Raw genomic sequence first — 8,705 nt, 5'->3', positions numbered from 1 at the left:
GGCTGGTAGTTTCAAACTGCCAACCTGTTAGCTACCAGTAGAGTTCTTAACCACTGTGCCACCAGGGCTCTAATAAGCAGATGGAAAAAATAAGATCTATACACGTATTTTGTGGGAGGGAAAATCTGTAATATACATCAGCTTTTTCAGTAAAGTTGAACTTGGCTATGATGTACAGCTCACAGATTTCCCCTCACTAGAGAATGATTGTGCAAGAGCACTTAAAGAGTTTGGAAAGAGAATAAGAGCAGCAATATTCACAAGAGCAAGTTACACTTGAACCACACGAGTCCTGTAAGCTCTACAATGTGTAGGTAAATTCTGGTGCATTCATACAATGGTAGCTTGCATACATAGCAAAATGGGTAGACTAGACCTACAGACACCGGGATGTATTAAAGTCAAAAGCATTCTGAGGAAAACAAGTCACAGAAGAACCCAGACACAGGCATAATTAAATTTACAGAAACCTCAAAAGGTAATACTAAACAACGCAGACATTATGGATTAAGACTTGGGTGTCACATTCAGCGATACCTCGTTAGATGTAACCAAACTTCCAGAGGGATTGGTTTCCTGGGTTTCAAGGATTAGGACCATAGTGTTGTGGGACATGTCTGTCAACTGGCATAATATAGTTCACAAAGTTTATGTTCTATATCCTGGTTTGGTGAGAAGTGTCTGGGGTCTTAAAAGCTTGTGAGCCGCCATCTAAGACACAACTATTGTTCTCTACTCCTCTGCAGCAGAAGAGAGAGAAGGAAACCAAAGACTCAAAGAAGAAATCAGTCTACAGGACAAACAGTCTACATGAACCACAGCCTCATTTACCCTGAGACCAGAATAACTAGATGAGATAGTACCTAGCTACCACTACCGACCATTCTGATCAGGGTTACAATGGATGGACCCTGTTAGAATGGGAGAAAAATGTGGAACAGAATCTCAAATTCCTAAAAAAAACTAACTAAACAACAAAAATAAAACAGACTTACTGGAAAGGCTGACACGGGAGAATTCCCCAAGAATAAAGCCCCTGAGATACCCTTTAAACCTTGAACCGAAATTAGCCTGAGGTCACCTTTTAGATAAATTATACATTGGCTCACATAATAAAGAGTATCACCTGTGAGTACTGCGCTCCATTAAAAAATCAGCTATATGAGAACAAATGGTCAACAATTATTTAAAGCAAAGATTAAGAATGTAAGGAACAGGGAAACTAGACTAATGGAAAAGAAACAACCAGAACAGAAATATTGAGAATGTTCACAAATTGTGAAGAATGTAACCAACGTCACTGAACAACTTGTGTAGAAATCGGTGAATGGGAACCTAAATTGCTGTGTAAACCTTCATTTAAAAAAACAATATTATTTAAAAAAAACAGACTTGGGAGTCAAAGCTATTAATAACAGAAATAATGATTGTAATAATAATAAACTGCTCAAATGCAGATAGCAATAATCTCCAGGCAGGAGGTAGATGACATCAGGGTGGGAAACACTGGGAGGTCAAAAAAATAACAAGGTCTGTTTATTAGCAGGGATTCAGATTCCTATTAGTTAAACTACACAATGAACAGTTTACACACTCCTTGTTAATGACATAGTTGACAATAAAACCTTAAAGCAATGGCTTAAAACATGAAAGAAATAGAATTTTCATATAATAATTTTACGAAGTCATGTGAAAAGTCCTTCATTTTGATTTAACTTGTCTTAGTTCAGAAGGGCTTGTATGTCTCAACGTTTGATACCTGGATCTTAGAAATTTACATTTATATTCACTAGAGCAAGCTTTGTAACCATAAAATACTGGACACAATCAAGTGTCCATTCGTGGCAGTATGACCAAAACAATAAACAAAGATCAACCGTATACAGTATTATGGAGTATTACAAGAAATTAGACTTAAGCTCTCTATTGTTATAAAAACTACAGGAAAATGTGTTAATGAAAAAGCAAGTGTAAATTCCAAGCTGCCTTTTGTGTAACAAAGTAGGAGAAACAACGTGTTTTACTTTTGAATTTTTACTCTTACCATCGGTTAGAATAGGCATTCCTCTGTGTTTGAGTCTATATCCATTAAATCGAAAAATTCTCAGTAGAAACACAAGCTGATCTAGAAATTTTCTTCCTATGAAAACATTACACTCTAGAAGTTAAATACACTATCTCACATGTTGAGCTTGTCTAGCAAAAAAGAACACTTTAATTTTAGATTTCCATTCGAGACTGTGGAGAGTAGTTGAAAATTACAGGGATTCACTACCAGCTCTAGGTAGAGATGGGTGGGAGGACAAAGGCTTAGACTGGGGAAACATGCTTCTCACACACCAGAAAGGCTCATAGAGCATCCCCCCAAAAAGGATGGATCTGGAGACCTCACATCATCCAGCTGGACTCACTGTCCTTTGCCTCATTTCACTGGTGAGTTCATGAGACGACCAAGTCCTACCCAGGACCCAATTTACAGTCAGGGCCTTTCGCTACCAATTGTCTCCCCAGTTTTCCACCGCATCATACAGCGTGAGAGGTGGAGCTGTAGTTCTAGAACTGCACAGAAAAGGTTCCAGTGCCTCAGGGAAGCCAAGAAGACTGTACAGGGATGGGACAAGGATGGCTCTGGAGGATCTGTGGCTTGGTCTCCTCAGCCAGAGTTGCTCCATCTTCAGTGACCCAGGTTCTGTCATTCAACACAGAGAACCAAGGCCCAAGACGGAGATGGTAACACCCCATGATGCGTTAGAGTCACAGAAGGAAGGTGGCCCAGGAATCCAAGGCTTGAAAATCCACGTGTGTGTAGAGGAAGGGCCCAGTGACAGCAGAGCAGGGTACCTGGATGCATCTTAGAGTTCAGGTCCCTGGTCTCCTTTGCTACCTATTTACCTCACTGAGGAATCTCAAGTCCTGGAGCACACACTATCCCAATAATTCATATCCACCCTCACCCCTTAGGGTAACAGTACCCCAGTTCTCTGTAGCACGCACCATTTCCTGGCTCCAGCTTCTGGAAATCTAAGTGAATGTGCTCTCTAAGCCCAAGAAGCCACTTCAGAAAGACGGATGGCAGGGGAAGCAGAACCATTAGGCAGTTTGGAGGCAGACGAATGATGTTTGGTCCACACACCAGTCAGAGCAGTTAAAATTCTTACTTGTGATTGCATGGCTGTGCAAGGTTGCCTTCCATCCCCAGTTGCCTAGGCTGGACTATCTCTTCCTGCACCACACTTGGGACCTGAAATGGAAGGAGACAGTGGTGAATAAGGAGGAAGTGACAGGTTCTTGGTCTTCAGCTCTTTCCCTGGACAGGGCTTCCCCCAGGCTCAAAGCCATGCTCCACTCTGAGAGTGTCCGCATTTACAGAAGTTCCTGCTCCAGCCTTCCAGAGCACACACTTGCATTCTTCATGCAGCTCCACCAGCCTCTTCCTCTGGCCGCAATGTCACAACAAGAGGGGCTTCCTCATCCCAGAGCACGAAAGGCATCCAGGACTGCCCAGGCTGGAACACGTGAACCTGGCTTCCTCCGTGGTGTCAGGAATCCAAAGCTTAGGTTGAGGGTTCACCTATGAAGTTAAGGGTTTACCTTTGTAGAACAACCACACACTTTGATATCAACATTAGAGGATTTTCAGGAGAATATACTTTTTAAGGTCAAGTCAATGAACTCGTTATGGTTCATTGATCTGTAATAACGGGCAGTTGAAACTCTTCCGTTGTGCTTTGTTTTTTTAAAACTTTGATTTCATTTACACCATGGTAATACGTGATCAATATTTTTCCTGTTGATTTTGCAACTAACATTTATTTCTTCCCCTTTAATTTTTAATTTTTTTTCCCTTCACTCTCTATCCATGATACCACTAGTCTTTCCAGAAATCTGGAAACATTCTCTTTCAACCTTACAATAATCGATCAACCAATAAATCAGAAAATCACTGCATTTTCTCTAAGGAGCAGCCCCCCATGTCTGTTTCATTTCTTTCCTCCCCTCCACCCCACCCAGCTGACACCTACTGTCTTATTTCCTGGTCTCTGTGTAGATGTTTTCTCTCTCTCTTTTCTCTCTGGTATGATCCGTATACCATTATGAGAAAGTTTTGGAATTAGATGGTGGAGATAGTTGCACATTATTAATATATTTAATATCACTGAACTGTACATTTAAAAAAGGTTAAAATGGCAAAATTTTAGTTACATATATTTTACCACAATATTTTTTTTTTAAAGGACCCACTGCCCTCTTTCTTCTAAATGCTCAGGGATCACTTCAAAGGTGCAGACCTCTAAGCACTCTTCCATGAGCTACTAAATCAAAACAACAGGCGAGTAACCAGGACACTGGATGTTTGAAATGCTGGCCACAGGTTTTATGCACACTCAAGTTCTGGAAGGATCATCAGCTCAGGGCAGATCATTCTTGCCACATTATGAAGCTTTTCAGCTCTGAATCAAGGAAGCCTCAATCATTTCCCATAAAGAAGGGAAGGAAAACTCAGTCTAGAAAGGAAGCAGCTCTCAAGAGACTCACAATGGAAAATGAAAAGCCATCCCAGGGCAGGTCCTGACTTCTACCTCACCCAGGCAGACCAGGTTCCTGTGGTTCATCAACATTATGCCCCTTTACAAAGCCCTCTCAGCAGGACACAAGTACACCCACTCCTTCTGAGGACAAATCCTTGTATATCAATGGCAGCTAACATGAAACATGCATTTCTCCAACGGTCCACAGTGTGGTGGTGGGGAGGGTTGTTCTTATTTTCACACAATATGAGGGGAGGCAAGAGGGATATAAATCAGTTTTGATTGAGGTAAGGGTATGGCTGGGTCCATGTAAGATAATTTTCAGCAAGTTATACATCCCTAATTTTAATCTATGATTAAAGCATAAGGCCCAAAGTTTATTAGTTGTTACCAGGGACTCCGGGGAGGAGAGAATGGGGAGTTATTGCTTAAGGGGTACTGAGGATATGAGATCCACTGCGGATTTTATATTTCTGTCGATGATAAAAGAAATATACAAATGAAAAAAACAATTCAACAAGTGGTTTTCTTTAACCAAGTGATAAATATTATGTTCAATCCACCAAGATATGTATAATTTTTCAGATGAACCAGAGAAACAATCCATCCAATTATGGATGACAAAGAGTCAAATAAGAGGCTTTAAAGAAAGGTTAGGATCTAACCTTGTGATCATAACAGAACAGATCTGTTCTCACCTGAGAGAGAAGCAAAACTATGTCACAGACTCTAACTTGTCTTGGGTCAAACATCTTAATAAATGGCAGAATGTAGGTGGTTGGGTTCTAGAACTGAACCCAAAGAATCAAAAACAAAAGTAAAATAGACACCACTTGAAAGGACACTGGCTGAGGGTTTCCTAACTGAGAAAACTTGAAACAAGTTAAAAACCAACAACAAAGTATTAGTTAAAAGGTCATTGTATTAGTCATCTAGTGCTGCTCCAACAGAAATACCACAAGTGTATGGTTTTAACAAAGAGAAATTTATTCTCTCATAGCCCAGTAGGCTACAAGTCCAAATTCAGGGCATCAGCACCAGGGGAACGCTTTCTCCATCGGCTCTGGAGGAAGGTCCATGTTATCAATCTTCCTTTGGTCTGGGAGCTTCTCTGCGCAGGAACCTCAGGTCCAAAGGACGCGCTCTGCTCCCAGCACTGCTTTCTTGGTGGTATGAAGTTCCCATGTATCTCTGCTCGCTTCCGTCTTTTATATGTCAAAAGAGATTGCATTAAGACACTAATCTTGTCAACCTCATCAGTATAAACTCATCATAGTGGTAGAGTTTACAACACATGAGGAGAGCACATCAGATAACATAATCATACAATACTGGGAATCATGACCAAGCCAAGTTGCTACACACATTTTTGGGGGGGCACAATTCGATCCATGACAGTCGTTAGCATAGGTGCACACATATGCATTTACATAAACTTAGTTACTATTTTTACTACTATTAACATGATGATGTTATTGTTAGATGCAGTCAAGTTCATTCTCACTCCTAGCAACCCCATGTAACAGAGCAGAACTGCCCGATGAGGTTTTCTATGCTGTAATCTTTAGGGAAGTAGATTGCCAGGTCTTTCTCCCACAGAGCAGCTATGTGAGTTAAACTGACAACTTTTCGGTTAGCAGGTGAGCTCTTAACCATCCCACGACCAGGGCTCCTTATTAACATGATAGTGTAAAAGTATCTAAGGCCATGGGAAAAATATGTAAAACCAATTCATGAAATGATAAAATGTCTTTTAAAGAAACCTACATCACACACACACCAACTGTACAGTTAATCAAACTGAGAGCAGTTGTCTTTAAATGATGGATTTTCTGGCTGGATTTTCATTATCATTTTCTGTTAATGTTTTTCAGTATTTTAGAATGATGGAAATATTTAAATTCTACTTCTGTAGTAAAGAATTAGATCTCACCTAAAGAAAGCCTTATGGCAGCTGGTGGCACAAACAGTTACATGCTCAACTACTAGCCAAAAGTTTGTCGGTTCAAACCCACTCAGAGGCGCCACAGAAGACAGGCCTAGCGATCTGCTTATGGAAGGTCATAGCCTTGAAAACCTTATGGAGTTCCACTCTGCACACGTGGAGTCAACATGAGTCAGAATGGACTCAATGGGACCTAACAACAATCCCAAAGAGAGTTCTGGCCTTTGTCCTGGCTCCTGGGAGGTAACCTCTAAACCACTGGAATTTCCAGAGTGATAGGGCTGCTTTTGTGATTCGTGGTGGCCCCCTTGGTCCTCACCTGATAGTTTATACTAAAGAGGTGACACAGAGTGGAAGCTGGTCATGCCAGAAAGACCCACCATGTGATTAGAGAGCTGGGGCTTGTGTTAATATTAGACAAATATGAAGAGGTAAATGAGAGCCCACTGCAGGAGGAAACACAGCCACCCAGAGGGGTCAGCTGGAGGGACCACCTGTGTGGAAATTAGGTGGGTTTCTTTTGTGACACAAAGCTGCAGTTTAACATTTAACACCCAAAACTCAGAGATGACTGTTTGTCATTCACAGGGCCTAAAGGTAAGCATGATTGAAGGCCAAACACAGATTCTAAGGAGTCCTGAAGAAGGGGAGAATCACAGAGAGTGTGAATAGACCTGGGCTCAGCTTTTAATAGGTTACAAGGGGAGGAGCACACTTTATTTCCTAAGGATATTCATATCTACGTATGTACATAAAAATGTAGGTTGGAAATATGACTAAATAGAAACATTCAAACATGACTAAACATTCAAACATGACTAAATAGAAACATTCAAATTCAAAGAAAAAATGATTAATCATGAAGCTTGAAGGGAAAAATTAAAAACAATTCCCACTGAAATCACCGTGTCTATAATACAATAAAATGTAAGCATGCTGAGGATTTAGTATATGTAAATTAGTAAATAAGGAGCCCTGGTGGTGCAATAAGGAACCCTGGTGGCACAGGGTTAAACCCTCAGCTGTTAAAGGAAAGGTTGGTGGTTCGAACCCAAGACCTGGTGATCTGCTCCCATAAAGATTACAGCCTAGAAAACCCTATGGGGCAGTTCTACCCTGTGACATGGTATCACTACCAGTCACAATCAATTTGTGGGCACCTAACAACAACAAATTAGTGAATACAAATTAAACGTTTATCAAAGACACTTAGATACACTGATGGAACATTCATCAAACATGATCATGTATTGAGTCATAAAAAAAATGTCAGCTAATTGCAAACTAAGATGGTATCTTACTGTATTTAAAAATTCTTCTACTACTGGATATTGTGTTGTCTTCAATTAGAAATATAGCTGTGAAACAATCTCAAAAAAGAAAAAGAGAGAGAGAGACATTAGGGAGGCCACAGTTCTTGCACAGTGAAATCAAAATGAAAGTAAACAAAAATCAGATAATGGAAGCAAAACGAAACATATCAAAAAGCAAAAGATAGTTTATATACTTAGAATCTGATTACAGGAAAAGTTTTTATAACCTATGTGATAACTGGTAAACTATCACCATGAAGAATCAAAGTAGTCAAAAGCAGGGAATGTGGTCAAAGCAATGATCATGAAATAAATGTATCTTTACAAACATAATACTAAAAAATGAAGAAAGAAAATACTCATTGCCCTACATTGACTGAACTACTAACAACTCCGTGTGTTACAGCACAGAACTGCTCCACAGGGTTTTCTTGGCTGTAATCTTTACAAAAGCACAGGCTTCTCTTCCGCAGTGCCACTGGGTGGATTTAAACCATCTTTTTCTAGGTTAGTAAAAAAAAAACAAAAAAAAAAAAACTGTTGCCATCGAGGCGATTCCAACTCACAGCGACTCAACAGGACACAGCAGAACTGTCCCATAGGGTTTCCAAGGAGCGCCTGGTGGACTTGAACTGCCGACATTTTGGTTAGCAGCCACAGCTCTTAACCATTATAGGTTAGTACACCTGTGCACACCGTTTGGGCCACCCAGGGACCTTCAAAAAAAAACAAAAAACAGGAGAGGGGGTAATAAATAAGCCAGTTGTTCAAATCTGTAAACCTAGAGAGTGGAAAAGGAAACATAAATTTCATATTAAAAATTAATATCAAAATCCAACACCTCTACAACAAAAAGACAAATAATCCTATTAAAAAATGGGCAAAGGAAATGAACAGACACTTCACCAAAGAAGACAT

Source organism: Trichechus manatus, unplaced genomic scaffold, assembly GCF_000243295.1.
Source record: "Trichechus manatus latirostris isolate Lorelei unplaced genomic scaffold, TriManLat1.0 scaffold00026, whole genome shotgun sequence".
NCBI lineage: Eukaryota > Metazoa > Chordata > Mammalia > Sirenia > Trichechidae > Trichechus > Trichechus manatus.
Note: the sequence above shows the minus strand (reverse complement) of the source record.